General features: G+C 33.9%; 1 long non-coding RNA gene across 1 annotated transcript in view; it reads right to left on the bottom strand.

Annotated features, from left to right (window-relative positions):
• Positions 1-9,924: 9,924 nt before the first annotated feature.
• The window catches only part of LOC146724193 (uncharacterized), a 29,558-nt gene continuing 14,635 nt past the window's right edge, over positions 9,925-24,847 (bottom strand). The window contains exons 2-3 of the long non-coding RNA XR_014924177.1: positions 12,965-13,075; positions 9,925-11,000 (exon numbers count right to left, since the gene is read on the bottom strand). This is a non-coding gene — a long non-coding RNA (uncharacterized LOC146724193). The remainder of the gene's footprint in view (positions 11,001-12,964; positions 13,076-24,847) is intronic.

The following is a 24,847-nucleotide window of genomic DNA, read 5'->3' as shown; positions in this document are numbered from 1 at the left end:
GATTGGGCGTTCTCCGCCTTTGTCGGGAGCTCCCGCAGCCGATCGATTATTCTAAACCAAACATCATAACAGAATTCCCTCGACCCGGTTACTCCGAAAAAGACATACTTTTCGAAGAAGGAAAACCCGCGCATCAACTCTCTCACCCGGCCGCGCGCGAGAGAGAGAGAGCCGCGACAATAACACCGCGAGACCACCCCGCGTCCCGGACCGCGCCGCGCCGACAACAAACGCGCCGAAAAAGACGTAAACATGACCACGAGAATTTAAAGGGCCGTGCAATTAAAGTCTCGAGCCACGATCGAGACGCGAAATAATAACGATAGCATTTCGACCGTGCGTTACCCGCGTGTTCAATTGTAACCAATGCATCTGTTGCAGTACCGATAGCGAACTCCGACGCCGAGAGAGAGATACCGTCCACTGGACCCGCGCCGAAACAAACCGACACGCACTCATCTAATACACGAAATACACACGTCATACCTTTATAAAATCATACACGCCGCCATACACACAACGATACATGCACTCCGCGAATCCATATACACACACTCACACACTTGTAAATAGTACACAAAATAAACACATTGTTAAAACCTACACCTAATCGCACGCTTCTTGCATTTAATCCTTTCTCGAACCTTGTCGATCCCGATTGAGCGATCCGGCCGCGCCGAGAAAGCGGTCCGTTATAAACAAGACAAGGTAAGGATATTAAAAAGCGTTAATAATAGTGTTATAAATCGAGCTATATATGTATAAGATTATCCGTATCTTTTCGTAAATTGATAGAGTCGTTCTGTTTTTTAATAAAAATCATTTCACAGATTTCTCTTTTTTTGGTATTACATCTATCATGCAAAATGGACACAGACTCCCAATTAAAGTCGTAATTGCAAGTAACTCAATAATTGCTAATAACCGAATAATTACTTTCGTGCTTTTTAATATCGTTGCAATGTTCTTTAATACGCGTTTCTAAGCGGCGTTTAGTTTGACCAATATGTAACACGCCGAGCAATTCTTACAAATGATTTTATAAACAACATTCGTTCTTTTGTTAGGTAAAAAGTAATAAAACTGATACCAGGTACTCTGCTCTCCGGTGTATTATTTACATATATAATAAGGTGAAAGCAGATTTTTCCTTCTAGAGTAATTATTTTCTTTTTTCCGACATAATCGAAAATTTAATCAATACTGAATAAGCTACATGAATTATTAAAGTATGATTGTACGTGTATAATTATTTCAGATTAAATTTAAAAATTTATAGAGCTTTTTTAATATATATGTAGTTAATACGAATTATTTTTATATAATAACAAAAATTGAACTTTTAAGTTTTAATAGTTTAATTTATGTGATTTAATATGATAATTTTACTGTTTACATAATTATGTATATTAGATACATAGTTTGCGATATTATTCATTATCTCTATCTGGATTTTTTCCGTTTGTCTTTGTGTCATTTATCTTAACAGCTTGAAATTCTCCTCTCCGTTTGATCATATAATATGAGCAAAGTAATCTGTATTAAGCGGATAATGGCAACAATGATATTCATGATGTAAAATCATAACGAGTTAAATTCTCAGCTCTCTCCAGCTCTTGTCACAAAGTGTTCGCCATTTTTCTATATCTAGAGATTCTTTGACCAATTTGCAGCTAAAATTATTACATCAGACCACGACATAGCTATCGTAGCCAAATTAAGAAATACTTCACTAGATTAAAGTAATTTTCATGGCATAAAAAAAGAAAAAGAGAGAACGTATAAACAACGAACGGAATGCGGGACTAAAATAACTTTGTTACTCCGCTCTTGTGTAGTTATGCATGGAAAGACGACTGAAGAAGCGATTGCAGTTGAGTCAACCGCGTGACTCGTTACAACGTGATGCACAGAACTAACTGACGTAAAGCAAAAAAAAATGAACGTTATCATTTGTATGTTGTATGCATGTATGTTGTATGCACGTGCAGTCGGCGAATCAAACGGGCCGCGGAATTTCAAAAACGAACGTCAATCAGACTAGGTCACCAAACTGTCGTCAAGTTAACAGTTTTGCAGTGACGAACGCCGATCGTCGCAACAACGATTGGTGGCGATCGATTTCTTCGCGCATCGACGACGTGCGCATTTAGGCTAATAAACCCTATACACGCAGGCACAAAAAATATAACTCCCCGGATAAAGAGAAAGTATATGTTTGTATGTATGTAATCGATTCACTTTGATACATCAACCGATCCTTTCTTAGATCTTCAGCGTAGAAATGGACTCGGTGATGTTATACGTTATTTAGACATAGTTCTGTGGCAAATCGTGAAGTGACTTTTCTGATTCGATATCGCACAATAAAACATTGCGGACGTGAAGGTCGATTACGTGATTTCGATGACAATGCATTGACGTCACTTTGAATACAAATCGATCCATCATGAATTGCGTTTGTATACGGGGGTGTATCAGAATCTCTCCGATGTCCATGTCGTACACGATGTTTTACAAAATGCTTACGCTTCTTTTGTGAATTTTGTTGAAAGTACTACATTTATAATATATCATATTTATAGAAATAACGTTGTGGATGATAAAGTCGAGAATCCATGTTAGCAGATTTTTATTTAGGTTACAGTTATGGATGAGAAAGCATTTTCTGTTATACTTGAAATGTGAATTTAACACGTGATATAGCCTGTGCATATATTTTGTGTAGCATTTTTTTCTCATTACGCGTGATTTTAAGTATACGCTATCATCATTAAGCAAAATTATTTTTGCACATGAGTATCGCATATCATACAAAAATATAAAAACATATTAAGAAATTTATATAAAAAAATACAGATTTATGATGCAGTACTTTCGTCATATTAAGATTCGAATTTTGCATTGCAACTTGCAACATTGCAACGTTGCTGCAATATAATTGCAATAATCTGTGCTGTATGGGAATTGATTTGTCGAGTTATGTACGTATTTAAGGAGTTATTACACACATTTTCATGTTATTTTTAAAGTATTTTGTAAGGATTAGCGGCTGAAGATGACAAAGTAAATGTTCCAAACGTTCCGCAGTGTATGATTTTTTAATAATAAATTAATTGTCAAAAAATTTGCTCGAAAAAAGGCCTTTGTTCAATTATTTCGATTATATATATTATTATTATTCGAGCTGATCTTTTTTTGTATTATATAATTGTCAGAATATGATTTTGTTTATATTAATAAAAAAGAAAAATAACATTTTAGCAAGCCGAAAGATTCTTGCGACGTACAACGTTATTTTTCGTTTTAGTGCAATGTTTTTATGTTTAAAATAATTGTCGTGATATTAAAATATACTGAAGACAAAAAATTAATATTTGTTTTCATATATTAAATTATGCCAAAATGAGAGCATTTTGGCATAATTTAATATATGAAAACAAATATTAATTTTTTTCGATATGATTTATACCACAAATTTCTGAACATTGACCAAAATATAAGCCAGGGCGATATATTAATAATAAGGATTGATTAAGACGATCAGGTGTAGAATCTATTTTAATTCCTAATGAAAGAACAGTTCAAGAATGAATTACATCTATTGAAGTTGTGAGAATACGATCTGTCAAACAGCTGGTTTTCGTCCTTATGATTAGGCTCAATTTCATTCGACATATACATACATATATGTCGTTTTTATTGATAAACCAAGCAAAAGGATCGAGATATTAAGTGGATCAAATATTTTGATTATGATAGTTTTCTATTAGGAAATTATGATTTATCTTCAATTATCTCCTGAAATATTCCCATTGAATAGCGAAATACAAAAAAAGAACATCATGGAAGATGGCCATGTTATGACAGTCTAATTTTAAGTTAAAGTTTTCAAGAAATTAGAAAAAAATAATGCATAATTATTTCTATAATTATATCTATGGAATATATATAGAAATATATATTTAAGAAATTATAAATATTGTTATGTCCCTGGTTTAATTGCGATCGCTTATCGAGTCTTTTTAAGAATTGAAGATTTAGTTATCAAGAGGTTGTCATGATGTTATCAAACAACTGTAATTTGGAGTCCGAAATTTGTTGTCGTCGTGAGCGAATGTACAGCCAACGATTCTAATATAATTATTATAATATTACGATGCACATTTTAATTTACTTAAATATGGGAAATATTAGAGGTTATTTTTGAACACGTACAAAATAATTTGTTAAATAGCGAAGAAATTTCGAAAAAAATGAATACAAATAAGAGCATAAAAAAGAATCAAAGTTTAGAATTAATTCAGCCAAGAAAATAAAAAAAATATATTAATTAAGAAGTACTTTCTTCACAAGTCGGATGACGTGTGGAAGGACCTATTGCAACTTGTTGGGAACTTGCAGGCTTCCCCTCAATGTTTTTCCCCGCCAGGCCGACAGAGTGACGGAGACTGCATTTTATGCCATTTTGTTCTGTCTTTTAGAAGACGCGGACAGCTCCGCTCACAGATGGTTTATATTATATGTCTATGAAATGCGCAATGCGTATTGCGCAGTCTATTATACACATATGTATAACTACTTGTAAGATAGTGAGGGACATTTTTCTGATGAAAAAAGACAGTATAAAACTAGAGCACTATAAAATAGAGCTTTAATAAAATTTATTTGTCTATTTTTTTCTAGTGGGCGTGACTTATGGCGTAATATATGTTCGCACCAATATGCGCAGCTTTAATAATTTCAACATAATGTCATTACGCGCATATTAGTACGCAGATTACGTCATAAGCCACGCTCACTTAAGGCTGTTCTACAATGTAGTATCGTAGGTGGTAGTCATAAGAAATTGACCCAGCACAATTGATTATTTTTGAAATAATCAATTGTGGTTTGTCAATTTCTTACGACTACGGCCTACGATACTCCATCGTAGAACGGTCTTTAGAGCTCCACTGTCTCATATGTCTATGTCAACCATTGCACAATACAAATATGGATGTCCCGGAACACTTGTACCATAACGCTTATGAGCAGGTAGAGCAAAGCAAATTGAACAGAAGTCTTATACAATTTTGCCATAATTGAGCTATTTATTAAAATATCTAAGCGACTAAATGAGTGGAAAGGAAGCGGTAAACAGGAATTGGTAAGCATGTCAAATGGTTTTTTGTTTATGTCGCTTATTAACAAAAGTATCATCTTACTTTTCAGTATGGCTACATTGCTCGCCACATGACTCTGTCTCTCGATCAGATAATGTTTTAGTTAGTAAGCGGCATATACAAATAAGTCATCCGACATGCCTATTCCGGCCTACCGTTCTCGATTCCCACCTATCATTTTCCACCCCCCTCTTTCTCTCCCCCCTCTCCCCCTTCCCCTCCCTCCCTCTCTCTTCCTCCCTCCCTCCCTCCCTCTCTCTCTCTCTCTCTCTCTTTCTCTCTCTCGCTCGTTCGCTTGCTCGCTCGCTCACTCAGATATTTTAATCAATAACTAAATAATTATTGTGATGACACATCATGTACTCTACACCATAGATATATAATTCTCTACACGGGGCAGCACAGAGCAGACGCATGCAAATATCGCATGCACTCACAGTGCCGCTGCTGTGCCATCACTTGGTTATCTAGGATCAATTTAAAATTGCTGGTCACTAAAAAGTTGTCGATATAACATTATCGTCCTACCCGGGGCTCAATTTTGTACACGCGTACCGACTACAGATATCTAGTACATATAGATGATCTAGTATTACTAGATGTCTGTGGTACCGATGATTCTGTGGTACCGTTCTAATTTTAAAAAGTAACGCGTTATCATATAGATATAAAGTATGAACTGCGCCATCCACTCTCAAAAAATGGTCATCAAAAGTGAAGGAGCTAGAACGCGAAGACAGCTATAAATTTTCTATTCAATACCAATCACAACACTAAAAAGAGATGATAATTGGCCGTCTTCACGCTCTGTCTCTCTCATTTGACGACATTTGGTATGCTCTTTAGACATTGATAGCGCAGTTCACACGTTAACAGACCTAATGTCTATGCGCGTACCGTTAAGTGGATTATCCTAAACGATTGGCCGAACTCCGACTGATGCTTTGAGAAGTTTTTTGTTTTTTTTTCTTTTTTATCGACAAAATATGAAGTTAGATAAACTATAAATCTTATTGACTATACGGATTGTTTTTTATCTGAAATTAGAACACTTCGCCCTTTGTTAATATTAATACTTTAATTTGTACAGGAAAGAGATTTATTACTCTGTATATAGTCTCATATTTCTTAATTACAGGATAAGAATTCATAATTCTAAATTGTAACAAATTAGGTACATTGGTTGGGATATTTGAATCAGATAAATTTATGAACTATTTTTCATTAGTATTATCTAGAGAGTGAAAAGACATTTTTTAAGTCAACCGCTTTAATAATTGGTACAGGAAAGAGATTTATCACTCTATATATAGTCTCATATTTCTTAATTACAGAATAAAAATTCATAATTCTAAATTGTAACAAATTAGATACATTGGTTGAGATAATTTAATCAGATAAATTTATGAACCATTTCTTATTAGTATTATCTAGAGGGTGGAAAGGCTTATTTTTGAAGTCAATCGCTTTAATATACGAGTTAATATGATTGCTGTTAAATGTTGTTGTTGATATGTGTTGTGAGGATATCTTGTTTTGATATGTATTATTATCTAAATTATAACTAAAATTTAAATAGATTTAATATTCTTAATACATATATGTCTCTTGTTTTTGCTTTAGTAACCTATAAAATTTTCCCCTATGTATAGAGAAAATCTTTTTATGATAATTATGAAAAGAAATCCTATGGTGTTTTACTATTTCCGACCATAGTCTCGACACCAGAGCAAATGTAATTTTTACACCGTTCGTTCGCATATCTTAAGATTAACGTTTATACTTAATAATTAATTTCTATACTACTATTTGTCATATTTTTTATTTTTTATGTTTATATTGAGAAAGGCTGCTGTGACAGCCGAAACGTATACCAATTTTGACTATGTTTAATAAATACGAAATGTATCATATTATATCCAGATTTATTGCTCTTTAGTGGTCTTTTAACTAATTGTTTAAATATTTAATATTTATAATCTAGAAATAAATAAAATTAATTAATTAATTAATAATTAATAAGAGATTTACTTATCAATTAATTAATTATTAAGTAAATGTCTTTTTAGATAGAATTTTAAACACAGTATTTATTTATTTACTTTTAAGTTGAATATTTTATTTACTTGGATGGATTGAATCCCACTGACTGTTGCATTTATTTTTAAGGAAAAATATAATAAAAAAAAACATTCACAAAAAAATAATTACGTTGTGTGTTAATTTAAAATTTAAAAAAGATTATTTTATTTTAAGGTAAGAAATTTATTCGTATATGTTAAATTATAAATATTCATAAATTAGAATTTCGAGTTTGGCAGTTTTCAATAAGAATCTGTTGTTTATAATAAAGATTTTAAATTCAGCATATTAATTGCAAATTAACCTAAATACTTAATAATATTAATGCTACAATCAAAAAGAATAAAATAAAATTAGTATATTTGAAGTCACAAAATGTATAAGTTGTGTAAAATGCGTTCTCGCAAACTTTTATATGATGTTTCAAAAGCATACAAACGAAAACTAAAACGTTCAAGTTTTATCGCAACGAGCGGTGATACGTCCAAGTAATTCTCCGTACGCAAGTCCAATTGTTCTGGTTAGAAAGAAGGACGGCGGATGTCGATTGTGTGTGGATTATCGGGAGCTTAATAAAATTACCGTGCGTGATAACTTCCCAACGGAGTTAATCGATGATAATATCGATCGCCTACAAGGCAAAGTATATTTCACGATCCTCGATCTCAAGGACGGTTTTCATCATGTGAAAATGCATGAATTGTCCGTGAAATATACATTGTTCGTAACACCTCTCGGGCAATTCGAATATCTGCGAATGCCATTCGGTCTAGCTAACGCCCCGAGGGTTTTTCAGCGTTACATACACACGATTTTTGATTTGTTGATCCGCGAAAATAAAATAATAATTTATCTGGATGACCTACTAATAGCAACGAAAGATGTGGATGAGCACATCGAAATTTTATCTAGAGTATTTGAGATAGCTGGTAGGAATCATTTAAAATTTAAACTCGATAAATGTCACTTTGCTCAGACGGATATTAAATATTTAGGTCATTGCGTGAGCCGGCACGGTATCAGGCCGAGCGACGAAAATATTGCTTCTGTTGTTGATTACCCGGTGCCGCGAAACGCCAAGGACGTACAACGTTTTGTCGGACTGGCTAGTTATTTTCGCCGGTTTATTCCTAATTTCTCTCTGCTAGCGAAACCATTGTACAATTCTATAAGAAAGAATGCAATATTTAAATTCGAATCTCACGAAAATGCGGCGTTCGAAACGCTTAAACGTCTTTTATCGAGTAAGCCGGTGCTTGCAATTTATGCACCCCAGGCAGAGACTGAGTTGCACTGTGACGCCAGTGCTAGCGGGTTCGGCGGTATACTGCTCCAAAGACAAAGCGACAATTTGTGGCGTCCGATCTCTTTTTGGAGCCAGCGAACCACACCCGTCGAGTCGAAGTATCACAGCTTCGAACTCGAGTGCCTCGCGGTAGTATACGCGCTAAAGAGATTCCATATATATCTTGCTGGACGAAAATTCAGGATTATTACAGATTGTGATAGTTTCCGGTTAACCCTTAATAAAAAAGACGTTAATCCTCGAATTTCACGGTGGGCATTGTTTTTGCAAAATTATAACTATGAGATCGTTCATCGTCCGGGGAAGCGAATGGGCCACGTCGATGCACTAAGTCGCTGCCATAGTGTACTCGTGCTTGAAGGCAGTACATTTGAGAAAACTTTATCTGTTTGTCAGGACCGCGACGAAGCGATTCGTGAGATACAAAGAAAACTCGAAAAAGGCGACGTAAAATATTATGAATTGAGAGACGGGTTAGTGTATCGCAAAGATCGGAATAAAAAATTGCTCTTTTATGTTCCGCGCTCTATGGAGTCAAACGTAATTAGGACTGGTCACGATGACCTCGGGCACGTGGGGCTCGATAAGGTCATAGGGAATATCGCGAGGGTTTATTGGTTCCCGCGGATGCGTGAAAAGGTGCGGGAATACATCGACAATTGTTTGAGATGTATTAAATTTTCTCCGTCCAGTGGAAAGGCAGAAGGATTTTTGCATAGTTTGCCGAAGGGTAAATTGCCGTTTGCAACCGTACATGTCGATCATCTGGGCCCGTTAGAAAAGACCGGAAAAGGCTATCGGCATTTATTCGTAATAATCGATGCATTCACGAAATTTATAAAACTTTATCCCTGCCGAACCACGAATACGGAGGAAGTAATAAAGCACCTCAGCGAGTATTTTCGATCTTACAGCAGACCGAGTCGTTTGATATCCGACCGAGGAACATATTTCACGTCCGAAACATTAAGCGAATACTTGAAGGCCCTAGCGATCGAACATGTATTGACGGCCGTAAGAACACCAAGGGCAAATAGGCAGGCCGAGCGGTTTAATGAAATAATAACACCCATGTTGGCAAAACTTAGTGAAACGCCGTCTAAATGGGATCGCGTATTAGACCAAGTAGTATTTTCCATCAACAATACTATTTGTAGAGCGACAGGCGAGACCCCTGCCCGTTTGTTATTTGGTCTTGGGCAAAGGGGTAAATTAAATGATTCTCTGCGAGAAATATTGGACAAAGATACCGAGCGAAATCTTGACTTACTTTGTGATAATGCGTGCGAAAAGATATGCGAAGCGCAGCGAAAGGGCGCCGAACGTTATAATTTGCGCAGAAAAGCGGCCCATAAATATAGCGTTGGCGATTACGTTGAAATACGTAATGTAGAAACGGCGGCCGGAATAAATAGAAAACTAATACCAAAATATAAAGGCCAGTATATCGTGGAAAAAATTCTAGATCACGATCGTTACGTCATCACCAATGTTGACGGGTTCCAGCTAACGCAGCGGCCCTATACAGGAATACTAGCACCGGATCAAATGCGCCCGTATATACGTGCATGATTTTGTATGATTATTTATATTGTGTTTTGTAATTTTATAATAACGTTGACCGGGACGGTCAAAAAGTCAGGGATGGCCGAGCTGTCGGCATTTTTTATAAACTCTCATAAGAGAGGTAGAGAGATTTGTTTGACAAAGATATTATCTGATCTCCGTGTTTTGTTTATTGACCTCGTATCAGGTATTATTTATTTTCGAGAGCGTTCTGAGTGATCCTTTGTCTATCGGAGAAACCGAAAACACATCTCTGCTCGATACACGAAGGTAACGCCGATTGGTCCGATATTTCGGGTGGGAAGGTTTTTAACGCCGGGTATATATATATGCCGACTTTTGGGAATCGGCAGACAGAGAGTTTTCCAGCCTGAACATCTTAAGTCAGATCTTCTCTAAAACACTTCTTCTCTTTGACTCGGAACGGACGGCGAAATTGGAACTCCCAGCTCGGAAGGATTGGAATCGTTCATGGCACGACTTGAAGACGTATAAGTTTCGCAATAATAATATACATATACATGTTTAACGTTGGAATAAATATTCAGACTTGATCTATCCTGACTATATAATACAATCTCCCGATCGAGAAGATTATCCTTTCTAAAAAGAAAAGAAATCCCATCCTCGTCGCCTACAATGCAAGAATTTTTAACTGTGAATCTTGATGATTCTTCCTTTATAACAAACTGTAATATAACTGTTCGATACACGACCTATATGATTGACGCCGGACACCGATCGCGGTGATGTCACTGTTTTCCTTCTCGTCTCATTTCGGCGAAATTCGGCGTATTCCGAAAACACGGACGAGTGGGGAAATGAGCCTCGATGATCTCCATCGATGTGTCCGTGAAATCACTTCGTTTCCAACCGTCGCGCTAATAACAAATAAGACATTCACAACAACAGGCGAGCGAACGCACGAACATTGTACATCGATCTACTCGGCACCGCAACAATAAATCTCGATCTTGAGAATTAAATTTGATTGCATATGTTACGTGGATTTCCCCGTCACATCACAGTTTGGCGAGACAATACAATTAAGAGCATTACGGACATCAAAATACTCGCATTACGCATACGAGATCACATATTTTCTCGTACAATAATTGATAAATTTGATAATTTAAACAATAATTTCGATCCGATTGCTATAAACGAGAATCTAAAGGAGTCTGAAGACATTATTGAAGATTTTAAAACTTCTTAAAACTTATCCTTGTTTTTCAAATCTTCCGAGTAATCCACAATTTTAAAAACTTCTCGCACCTCATGTTGTGTCGATGAAATTGCTAGAGGACATTATTTGCATTTAAGTTTTGAAGAGAAAAGTATATCAATTCTAAAAAGAACTTTTTTGAATATGATTCTTTATAATCTATTATAGAAATTGATTTTCATATAGATGTGTATCTCTATACATATAATGCAAGTTATATGCAATTGTAGCTTATACAAATTAAAGTCGCTAATCTTGATCAAAGTAAGCCAGAAGTCGTAGGTATTAGGAAAAGATTGTCGAAACCTACAAGTGCAGTAGATTTACTAAAATCATTTGTTGATAATGTATTAAAAATGAAAAAAATGGAATTATTTTTAATGAAAAAAAGCTAACATTCGGTCTTCGTTGTTTTATTGCTAATGCTGTGGCTCGAGCTCTTTTGATTACATGCATTTAGTTTGTATTGGTGTAATAGAAAAACTATGTCTTGCTATTATTGATAGTAAATATAACTTCTGCAAAACTCTCAGCTTCTTCAATAAAAATTATTTCTAGATCAGAGATTGCCAAACAATTATGTCCCAGAGAGTTTGCAAGAAAACCAATTAATATATCCAAACATCGTGCATTTAAAGTTACAGAATATCGTCAAATTCTATTATATATTGGTCCTGTTATTTTTCAAGAACTCATGAATAAAGCCACGTATTTGCATTTTCTATTATTACATTCTGCGATTCTGAGATAAAAGTTATATTTATTATATTTCTTTTGATTATAGTTTTCTTTTAATGCTTTTTGAATTTATAATAAATAATATAATTCAACATATTAATTTTTTAAGTTAATACTTTATAAAACTATTATTTCATATATTAGACATATATATAATTTGACATATATTAGACATACAATATAATTTGTTTATAAAACATATAAAAAGTATTTTCAATAAAAATAATATTTATTAATCATTTTTTTCATGTCTTTATTTGTAATAATTATTAATAATTTAAAAAAAGAATTATATCGTTCGAAAAGATTTACATGTCTGTACAAGTGGATGAACATGGAATTGCCGAGCCAAATTTATTTCTAACGTGTTGCTGTTTATAAATAAAAATCACATACCATAAATATTAATAATTTTGCGCATTAAATTTCTCATTGCAGTTTATCTTTTCGTGCATCGACACTAACAAAAATCAAAACGCGTTTTGAATATCATTTCTCGTATTCCTAGCAAGTTGCCTAGCAACATGCGAAGAGAACATATAGAAGAGCGCACCCCTCGCATATAGGGATCAAAGCTAAAACAAAATAAAGGGTCGATTCTACTATCCAGCTTCTCGACCAGTTTCTCGACTTTGAAAAAAGTGCAAGTAAAACTTTCTCCCGATTTATAAAGACAAATTAAAAGGCAAATTATAGAATAAATAAAAAAAGTGTATTTTTAATTTAATAAATTAATAAATTAATAGAGGGAGACATAAAGAGGCTCTAATAAAATCTAATGTTTAGCCCTCTAAGTTTTTTCCATCAATATTCGTTTTGCTTAATATTAAATTAACATGCAAATTTAACGGCATAATAGTATAACAGAAGAAAAGAACTTACGTGTTTCATCGAAACGAGTCGCGCTGGTATCCAAGAAAGTATTTTGTGGAGTAAGGAGACCCTTTCTGACTGGCATTGGGGTCGCTCCCCCTCGCTGTTAAGCGCACGAACCTGCAATAAATAAGATAGATTGTAATAAAATTATTTATTAAAACTGTATTAAGATATACTAATTGTAAGACGTGGGAAGCATTTCGGAGATTATCTCGTGATATATACTCATTCTCAGTAAAATTCTCACGTTGCTGGTGGGCCCTCAGCGGAATTCCCGCGTTCGTATTGTATGTCATTGTCGCACGTAGGAGTATTGACTATAAAAACTTGGCCATAAGTCAATTTTCAAAAGTTGCATTTATACACATACTTTTTGTTTTTTACGGGAGTCGAATACATGTCGAACATTAGATCGCACTTGTTTTTTGAGTTACAGAAAGGAGATGCGTAACGAAGTTAATTGAAAGACCATGATTGCAAGTAACGCGCTTACTTCACTTATTCTACTAGATCTTTTTGCGTGCAATCTGCAGTGTTTTTTCACTAATTTTTTTAGTAAATGGTGTTGAATTATTCATTATGGATCATTCAAAAGGAGGTATGCATGATTTAAATTAATACATTTTCCATGTAATACTATTTAGTAACAAGTTATGCAAAATAACATATTTTTTGTTATTAAATTAATGTTTTTCGAATTATTTTGTTATTGTTATGAATGTTATTGGATGATTTTACGTACAAGATTAGAAAGAATATAGATTCTATTGTATTTAACAAAAAAAAAGTTGCGGATTCTTGCGGATAGTAGTTTTTAGATATTTATACAGGTTTATAATTATAGGTTATATCCTAGAAAATTAATAAAAAATTGCATTTGGGCACCCTATGACCCCTACCCTACATAAAATTTTAATACATAGAACTGTCGTTATCGAACATGCTTTACTACCGATAGGTCAGTTATCCAAAGAGGCAGCGGAATCAAGAAATAAGCATTTTTGCTTGTATAGATTGAATTATGCTAGAAAGTTTACAAGACAGGACTGCAATATGGATGTACTTAACAGACTGTTATTAAGCTCTGATCCACTTATTACAAGTATAAGACCCAGACCTAAAAAAAATATCAAAATTTTTAATAGAAAATCTCTAGAAATGATCATTACCGAGTCTTTTTCTACTTCAAATGAAGATAATGTAATACACCGGCAAATATTGAATGCTTAGAAGATGTGTACGAAGAAGAGTCAGATGAAGAATCTTCAGAAGACGAAGAGTGGACAGCATCAGAACAATAAACATAATAATATTAAGAATAATATATGATATTTTAAATCGGCCAATAGACCCAAGCGCGAAAAATTAATTCTTCGGAACTGTATCTCTTGGTTTAAGATTACTAAGTTCCATATATAAATTAATCTCATCGTTATCATTAATATCATTCGAAATAATAATTCATATTATGTTGGATAAAAACAAAGATATTTTTGTTTATTACAGAAAATGCATTACTTTAGATTTAGATATAACATACATTTCAAAGCTTATGAGACTTTTTTACGTAAAAATAATTAGATAGAATTAAATGTAATAAAGATTTCAAAGTCACTGAATATAAGAACATGCAATTATCATGTTTCAGGCGATGGCAGATATCTTATTTCAGTATTTAATATTTAAAAACTATGTATTTTGCATAACTTATATAACTGTACTGTATTCTGTATTAGTTGGGAGATAATAAATACTTTTATAATATAATTTTATGTATAAAGGACTAACAATTTATTATAAGTTTATGCATTATTTAATGTTCGGAAAAATTAATTAATTAATTAAATTACTTATTAGTTCATTGAAATATTTGATTAAATTTTTATCATTTTTCATTATAGTAATTGAAATATAAAATATTTAATGATTTAATAACAGTTACATTATTTCATTAAACTAATTTGCTAATTTTGTATTCTATAATAAAATGTTCCAAAATGCTATAAGAAAAGATTTTAGAAGAACTTATGTATGTTTTGTGTATATGTGTGTGTGTGTGTGCAACCAACAGAGTTATTTATAAACTCAACTAAAGTATTTTATGCCCATTTATTTGAGAAAGTAAATAATTAATAAATTAAAAATACTTTTTTCAAATAAACAGATAAAATATACTTTATTTGTGTTTATAAATAAATCTGAGTCAAAACATATATAAAATTGTATAAAATCTTCTTGCATAGCAATTTGTAGAGTAAAATAGTTTTTACAAAATGATGTACCTAAATTAAGTATAGACTATTTTATATTGAAATCATATGGTAATATATGTACTATATAATAAAAAATTTTAAACCACAACCTACACTCCATTTCTCTCGACCAATAGAGCCAAACGCGATGTTATTGCTGTACTGTATCGATTACAGGGGATGTTAAGAGAAGGAACAAGGGGAATTTTTGAGATCCTAACCATAGGATTCAAATTCCTTAGTTTCCAAATTTTCTTTCTTTCTTAATTGTCGCAATAACATCACGTTTGGCTCTATTGGTCGAGAGAAATAAAGTGTAGGTTGTGGTCGTAAAATTAAGAAGCTGACTTAAAAATATTTTTATTATTAATAAAAAATTTGTTAATAGTTACAAAATTATTTTGTTAAGGGGATGCCGGAGGTCTACTATTATCGGCCGAACCGATTATATTTTCCAATACCAAGAAGTTTTTATTGCGTCAATAGAATAACAAATGCTTTTCCACGATTAAAGTTAATACAATAATAAACTGCGAAGCTGTCTCAATTTGTGATAAAAAGACAAAAAATTTTTAAATACGAGTTTTTTTTCTGGCTTCTCGCGTCACGTCATAACAATATTTGCTTGTATAAAAGTTTCACAATTTATACGTACAAAATAAGACCACTTCGCGGAAAAGATTGCATAAAGGAATATTAGTGAGCTTGCAGAAATAAGTTTAGAAGTCTAATAAAAAAGATCTTGGTTATTGGAATATTTCATTCACATGTGTATGTGCGAAATGGAATATTTCATTCACATGTGTATGTGCGAAATGACATTTGGGAATAATACAGAGCAGAAAATTAGTTGCGCGATGTCACGATAGATGGAGCTGCAATCGTGCAGTTAGACAAGGACAGACAGTCATATTATCTTCGTCTCTCTCATGCTGTCTTGTCTTCTGACCACGGTGTGTATACGACCGTGCTTCTGACACACTCTCTCTCTCTCTCTCTCTCTCTCTCTCTCTCTCTCTCTTTCAAATTGCTCGTTCATAATTGTATGCGAGTGATTTGAGAGAGAGAAAATATGCTTTCTAAAAATTAATGTAGATATAATATGCCAATATTATATATATGTGTATATATATATATATACATACATACATATATATATATATATATTTTCATCATATATTTTATATATATATTTTTTTATCAAATATTCCGATTTATTATGTACGTAAAAATGCGCGTCAGATCTTTCGTATTCGCGCGGTATCAGTAGTATGTATGTACCACAGTAATCCGCGCGTATTATACGTTGATATGATCTACTGTGTGACGCCTCACTCACGTCGCGCGGTGCTATACACGTTCATACGCGTAAAAAGCAGCGTATACTTGAGTTTGTGTGTTGTCCACACCATGGGACGAAAATATGACGCCAAACATTTGCCCCTTTCGAAACGTAGAGTTTCCTTCAAGAAGGGATGGTTGTACAGGTTAGTTTATTTATATACATTTTCTATATATGCATACATACACATACATACATATATATATATATATATATATATATATATATACACATATATATAATATATACACATACCTATTGATTTATTTAGCAATCTGTCTATCTATCGAACTATCTATCATCTATCGATCAACCTATCTATCTATCTATCTATCGATCTATCTGTCTCTTTTCTCTTTTCTACATTGCATTCTTTTATATATGCACACGTATATAATAATTTTTTTAAAATATTGTACATTACAAAAGTAAAAATAATTAAATTTATAATCTAAAAATATATAAAAATCTTTTATGAATATAATAATTACAAAGTTTTAGTAGATAATTTTTTGTAATAAATAAATGATTTATATAATTTATTCTTATCTAACTACTGCTCTGTTTTGATAATAATAGTATTATTATGTATTCAACCTCTAAAATACTTTTATATAAATCATTTATTACAAAGAATTATTTACTTTATAATCAATTATAATTATTATACATAGATAGGCCTGTTTATACACATACACATACGTATATATTGTGTGTAAGTGTGTGTATGTGTATAAACAGGCCTATCTATAATAATTATAATTGATTATAAAGTTTTAACTACCTGACGTGCCAATTGATCAGTGCAGGATGTGATATGCACATATATAAGAAAGAGAGTGTGTGTGTGAAAAGAATCGAGGCCTTTTAATGTTCGTATCCATTTAATTTTACGACTTTCAATCGGTACAGACTTTTCCTTCGGTCGCACGTCCGCACGCGATAACTGACGGGGGCCGAATCTCCCGAACCCGCGCTATCTATTCTCTTCCTGCCCGTTCCTACGACCTTCGAGAATCTTCTCGACTCATCCTTTTTAATTTCGCTTGTGTTATTGTTTTCGAGTCTCGATTATCGTCTTTGTCTCCCCGTCTTGTCCGTTGTGTCTTTTCACTTGTTTATTTTGTCTCGCGTCTCGCTTTTCCTTTCGTCCCGCGTAAGTTTCGCATATATGTAAACTGGGGAATATGTGACGATATAATCGCCACAAAGTAAATAATTCTTTGTAATAAATGATTTATATAAAAGTATTTTAGAGATTGAATACATAATAATGCTATTATTATCAAAACAGAGCAGTAGTTAGATAAGACTAAATCATATAAATAATTTATTTATTACAAAAAATTATCTACTAAATCTTTGTAATCATTATATTCATAAAAGATTTTTATATATTTTTAGATTATAAATTTAATTATTTGTACTTTTGTAATGTACAATATTTTAAAAAAATTATTATATACGTGTGCATATATAAAAGAATGCAATGTAGAAAAGAGAGAAGAGACAGATAGATCGATAGATAGATAGATAGATAGGTTAATCGATAGATGATAGATAGTTCGATAGATAGACAGATTGCTAAATAAATCAATAGGTATGTGTATATATATTATATATATATATATATATATCAGGAGACGCGGTAGTGTCTCCGGCCATGTTCAAACCCTAAAAGACCTTAAAAGACACTACAAGTCTCCTTATCCTGCACCATCAAAGTCCATTTTTTGGGGGTGTAGAACTACTAAAATATAAAAAATTTTGAATTGCACGTAATATAACCTGAAAGGCGGCATCGCCACGAGTAATTTGAGCCAAGAAAAAATAAAATCGGTCAAGCTGTTCTGGAGATACAAGCGGTCAAAAAGTGACGTTTTTCATGAAAAATGAAGTAACGTCGTCTTCTTCTTCTTCTTCTTCTTCTTCTTCTTCTTCTTCTTCTTCTTCTCTGTCCGCGTATAAATCTCTTCTCACCTTTCACTCACACCTCCCTCAACTTCCACCCACCCCTTTCCCTCCCACATCCCGCCCCCACCCCCACCCACCCCACCCCCACTCCCACCCCCACTCCCACCCCTCTTTTGCCTCTTTCACCCTCTTTCGTCCTCTCTCACCCTTTTTCGTCCTCTCTCACCCTCTTTCACCCTCTTTCGCCCTCTCTCACCCTCTTTCGTCCTCTTTCACTCTCTTTCATTCTCTCTTACCCTCTTTCACCCTCTTTCATTCCCTCTCACCCCCTTTCGTCCTCTTTCACCCTCTTTCGTCCTCTTTCACCCTCTTTCGTCCTACCTCACCCTCTTTCGTCCTCTCTCACCCTCTTTCACCCTCTTTCGTCCTCTTTCACCCTCTTTCATTCCCTCTCACCCTCTTTCGTCCTCTTTCACCCTCTTTCGTCCTCTTTCACCCTCTTTCATTCTCTCTCACCCTCTTTCGTCCTCTCCTCACCCTCTTTCATTCTCTCTCACCCTCTTTCACCCTGTTTTCGTCTTCTTTCACCCTCTTTCATTTCCTCTCACCCTCTTTCGTCCTCTTTCACCCTCTTTCGTCCTCTTTCACTCTCTTTCGTCCTCTCTCACCCTCTTTCATTCTTTCTCACCCTCTTTTACCCTCTTTCGTCCTCTTTCACCTTCTTTCACTCTCTTTCGTCCTCTCTCACCCTCTTTCATTCTTTCTCACCCTCTTTTGCCCTCTCTCATCCTCTTTCGTCCTCTTTCACCCTCTTTCGTTCTCTCTCACCCTCTTTCGACCTCTTTCGTCCTCTTTCACCCTCTTTCGTCCTCTCTCACCCTCTCTCACCTCTTTCACTCTCGTACGTCCTTTCTCACCCTCTTTCGTTCTCTTTCACTCTCTTTCGCCTATCTCGTCTTCTCTTACCCTCATTCGTCCTCTCTCACCCTATTTCCAAAAAATCATAAAAATGAAAAAGTCAAGCCATGTTCAAAAGAAGGTCCTCAAAAATTTAAACCTAGTCTGTACAATGAAAAATAATTACTCGTAATTCCAGAGTTCCAATTTGTTAATATCGAATAATGTATTTGTTTCAAGTAATGGCAGTAGAGTCAAATACATACGTACGTATATGCAGTTTTTGCTGTTAATTGTACTTGAACGAAAAAAATAATTAAATGATTTAAATAAAGCACATTTTAAATCAAGAAACTTATATAATCGAACTCTGTTTAGGAAAAGGTAGAACATTTTATTTGCCTCTGCCTTTACAAGAAACATTGGATAAGGTATGTCCTCCGGAAGATCCTATAAATTTGAATCACGAGTTGCACATTCTCGTTCGAGGTATACCCAAGAAATCTAAAGTGGTTTGGGAAAATTTGGTAGATATTAATAAAATGTATAAGGCTTTACAATAGTTGAAAGAAAATAATCCTCATTACTCAAAAATTTGTCTTCCAGCGTCATCTGATGATCTATTAAAGGATAAGTTGCAGGAAACAGAATATAGGATTGTCGATGAGGAAAGCGACAATGACGAAATAAATGAGGTGGTTGAGGAATTACCAGCATTGAATTTGTACAATGTACAGCAAAACAAAAATAATAATGATCAAACCGTTTTAAAACGTACGGCTTTTCTCACACAAATCACTGAACATTCGGATATTAACGATCAGTATACAATATACCCAATACACGCGAAAAGAATCGATAACGAATCTGCATTGAAGCTTTATCAAATGGTGAAAATTGAAGATTTTCCAATGGATAATCGTTATAAATATCTGGATGTCATGTGTTTCCCTGATTTATATCCTGATGGTGTCAATGGACAACGAGAAGATAGAAACTTTGCATTGCCGGAATATTTATTTATTAGAACACGATTGATGTCGAAACATAGTAGATTCAGGTTGAATCTGCAGTATCTGTTCTTCCTTCTCAATGATGCTAACTACCGACAGTTGAAAAGTGGTATCTATTATACGATGATGGTTACTAACCCACGAGAGAGATACACTGCTGGTAGATACTTGAACGAATTGAAAGGTTACCAATTAGAATCGAATTTAATGAGTATTTTCGCAAAATTGAGAAATACGGATCAATTTTGGCGACAACCGTCCAATAATGTAAAATGCATGACTTTGCATTACGGTCCAGCGACGTGGTTTTTGACTTTGAGTCCTAGTGAATGGAAATGGTCCGATTTGGGTGAATATTTACGAGATATGAATCCCGATAAAGAGAAGTTAGGCATCAGCGAACTAATCGCATACGATCCTGTAAGTACTTCTAGATTCATGTGCATAAAATTCAAAGCCATGATTGATTTTATTTGTTCGTCCGATAATCCAATAGGAAAGGTTATTCATTACTTCTGGCGACTGGAATATCAACGTAGAAGTATCCAGCACATGCATTGTATGATTTGGATAAAAGATGCTCCAGTATTAGGAAAATCGCCGGATGAAGAAGTTGCTACGTTTATTCAAAAATACGTAACGTGTGAAATTCCAGATGAAAATGTTTCGCCAACGTTGTACGATACGGTAATAAGTGATCAGAATCATAAACATAACTCGTATTGCATGCGTACGAAAAAAACGGAAACTAATATATACAGAAAGTGTCGGTTCGATTTTCCTCGGCCAGTTACTGAGAATTTCGTTTTAAGAGACGTTATCACTTCGATAGTCGGTAGAAAAAATTTACGCAGTAAGAGCAGATTGTACGATCTTCCTCGCAAGGAGTCGGAAAGGTTTATAAATGATTATAATCCGTCTATCAAATTAGCCTGGGAGGGAAATATGGACATACAATTTATTAGAGAAAAATCAGAGTTTTTAAACTCATATTTAACAAAATACACGACAAAGTCGGAAAAATGCAATACAGACTTTGAAGTGATATATTCGAATAAGTCCTTGGCATCGAAACTGTGGAATTTTGCAATGCGTTCATTAAATAACAGAGAATGCGGTGCTTTAGAAGCTGCGGATACACTATTAGGGAATCCCTTGTACGGTACGGATAATGATACCATGGTCAAATGGATCGATGTTAATGAGATGAGAAATAGAAAAGTTAAAACATTTAATGAAATTTAAGCTCTTGATGAAAATTCTACGAATATTTACTGTTCGTCACTCATCGATGATTACTATCCAAATAGACCTCAGGAATTAGAATCATTGAATTTGTACGATTTTGCCAGATTCTGGGAAATTACGAAACAGATGTCAAATAATGACGAAGTCAAGTGTTACAAACTGGCATCGGGTTTATTTTTAAAAAAACGAAAGAAGGTTATTTAATTAACCATTATCGATTTAATATAAAAACTGAGCCCGAAAAATACTTATACTCGCTGCTTCTTCTGTTCAAACCATGGAGAGATTTGAGTGAACTCAAAGGTACATTCGAGACTTACACGGATGCCTTTAAGAATTCAGAGTCTGTTTTAACGAAGGCAATGAAATATCACGAAAGGCTCGAAGAAATACAGAAAGCTTTTGAGAACGTCGCTGAATTAATCGAGAAGCGCGAAAATGATCTGAAAACAGCAGACAGAGACAAATCCGATGACGATGAACTGGATTGTAATCCGATAGAAGCTGACGACGCGATGAAAAATCTGGAAGATTTTGGTAAGATTGACGACCCGATTGATTTATCGCAAATGATGTCGCAATTGAACAAAGACCAGAAAAAAGTCTTTGATGGAGTATGCCAAGTTTTACAAGATAAGAATCAGATTCTGCGACTGTACGTAAGTGGCGAGGGTGGTACAGGGAAAAGTTTTCTAATTGAAACGATTAAACATTAGATCAGAATAAATTTGGAAAAAACGACTGCCATATCTGCTCCCACGGGTATCGCAGCATTCAATATCGATGGCTTGACAATCCATAAATGTTTCAACTACCGGTTAGTCATGAATCTACACCAAAATATACGCAATTGACAGACATGGTCTTGAAAACTTTGAGAGACAAATTAAAGAATGTCGAATTATTTATAATCGAAGGAATTACATGTAACAATGCAATGATGGATTTAGGAACGACTGTATTCAGTGATGGTCAAGCCTATGTAGGTTTGTCACGAGTAAGTAAATTGGAAGGCCTACATTTGATAAATTTCAATCCAGCATCAGTTAAAGCAAACTCGAGAGCCATTGTAGAATATAATCGACTGAGATCTATATTCAAATCTGAACTGCCACAAATCAATCCGTCCGAGAAAAAGGTTGTGAAAATGTACGATCGTCGATGGGATATCCCTAATATCATTGATGATATGCAGAATTATGATTGTGAGGAACCAGAAAGTATAGTTACGTGGAAAATATATGGCCTTTGCAATAACGATGCTGTTTCGTGTTACGCTAATGTAATATTACAATGTGCGTTTCATTGCGTACGTATTAGGCAACAAATACTGAAAAATAAAGCATCGAATGCATTGATTGATGCTATCTGCGCGTATGGTGAACGTAAATATTGCAACATTCAAGCGGTTAGAAGATCTGTCGGAAAACGCTTCGAAGAACGAACACAACAAGATGTTTCGGAATTTTTTACGGCTCTAATGTCGACGTATTCCGACATCAATGATGTATTAAAACTCGAATTAAAGCACGTAACATGTTGCTCGAATGTCAAATGTAATTACAATGTAACTAAGCTGGAAAGCAGTAGTTTGTTAATATTACCTATACATTCGACATTAAAAAGGAAAAAAGGTGTCACTCTACAAAGTTTGATTAATGTAGAATTTTCTAAATGGGAAACGATAAACGGCAATTGTAACAAATGTAAAGGCACCGTGTTGAAAAAGAAAACCGTAATCGAATCAACTTTATCCGTCGTAGTAATACAGCTCAATTTATATACTTTTGTAAACGGTGCTTCTAAAAAAATTATCAACAATCGGATTACCGCCGTGCCGACGAGTAATATCACGATTAATAAAAAAAAGTACAAGCTAATAAGCGCTATATTTCACGAAGGTGAAGAAATAAATCGTGGTCACTACACGTGTATGTTGAAAGCTGACACAAAATCGGAATGGTATTACTCTAATGATATGGAAGTGTTCAAGAAAAAATGGCCCAAAGGAACACAAGGGGCATACATATTGTTCTTAGAGCAGATTAAATAATGGCGCTGTATAAAGGCTGCCGTAAACGCTACATTAAAACATCAACTGTTCTAGCGCTGTATAAAAGTTGCCGTAAGCGCCAAAATAAAATATCGGCTGCTCTGGCGCTTTATAAAAGCTGCTGTAAGCGCTGCATTAAGACGAGTGCAATAAGTTTCTAATTTGACCTAGGCTTCATGACATTTCAAAAAGTATCATCAAGAAAAAAATTATCAGACAGAAATATGTATGTCGTGTTAAAATCGGAGAGACGAAGAAAAATATATGGTTGCGTTCTCACGAAAATGGGCAATGGAGGGGCCCATTCTTTATTTTCAATATTCATACAAGAATATAAATTCATTCTGTTGCAATTGAAATAAATGTGCAATGTATCGTTAAAAGTTATTACAATTATACAAACATTTACATATATGATTAAATAAAATATATATGTATACTATAATATAATTATATATTTTATATATGTACATATATACCATATATTTCAATTATTTTGAACTGTATTGCATAAATTGTTACTTATACAAAGTTATGTAATAAGAATCGAAAATACATATATTTGTGATACTTGAATTACTAGAAAGCTGCTCTATATATCTGTACTTTAAAAAGTAAGTAATATCCTAAAAAAATCATAAAAATGAAAAGGTCAGGCCATGTTCAAAAGAAGGTACTCAAAAATTTAAACGATCTAATAATAAATTATCACGAAAAGTAACTGATATGTTATTCAAGGTGCCAGTTCAAAGTGAACATACGTAAAGTGTATATTATCTAAATTTAGTAATAATATATTACCATGAAAGGTAACTGTGATATTTTATTCAAGGTGCAAGTTCACATTGAATATACATACATATAAGTAAAACTGATTACAATTTGATTCTAGAAAATAAGTGCGATATGTTATTCTTAGTGCACAAAATATAATAGTCGTTTATAGAGATTTGATTTGAAATTCATACTAGCCCGTACAATGAAAAATAATTACTCTTAATTCCAGAGTACCAATTTGTTAATGACTCAGAAAAATAACATGGCGGCCTGCTCTCAAAAAACTTTCGATGGGTAGAATAAATAATTGAAATAAGAGTTGTGAAAATTGTATAAATTAAGAACCTCCAATCTTTCTTTAGTAAAATTTCGAATTTTCGTATCAACTTCCGA

Source organism: Nylanderia fulva, unplaced genomic scaffold (genome assembly GCF_048542155.1).
Source record: "Nylanderia fulva isolate GAGA-0341 unplaced genomic scaffold, ASM4854215v1 Scaffold144, whole genome shotgun sequence".
Taxonomy (NCBI): Eukaryota; Metazoa; Arthropoda; class Insecta; order Hymenoptera; family Formicidae; genus Nylanderia; species Nylanderia fulva.
Note: the sequence above shows the minus strand (reverse complement) of the source record. Positions and strands in the feature narration are given on the sequence as shown.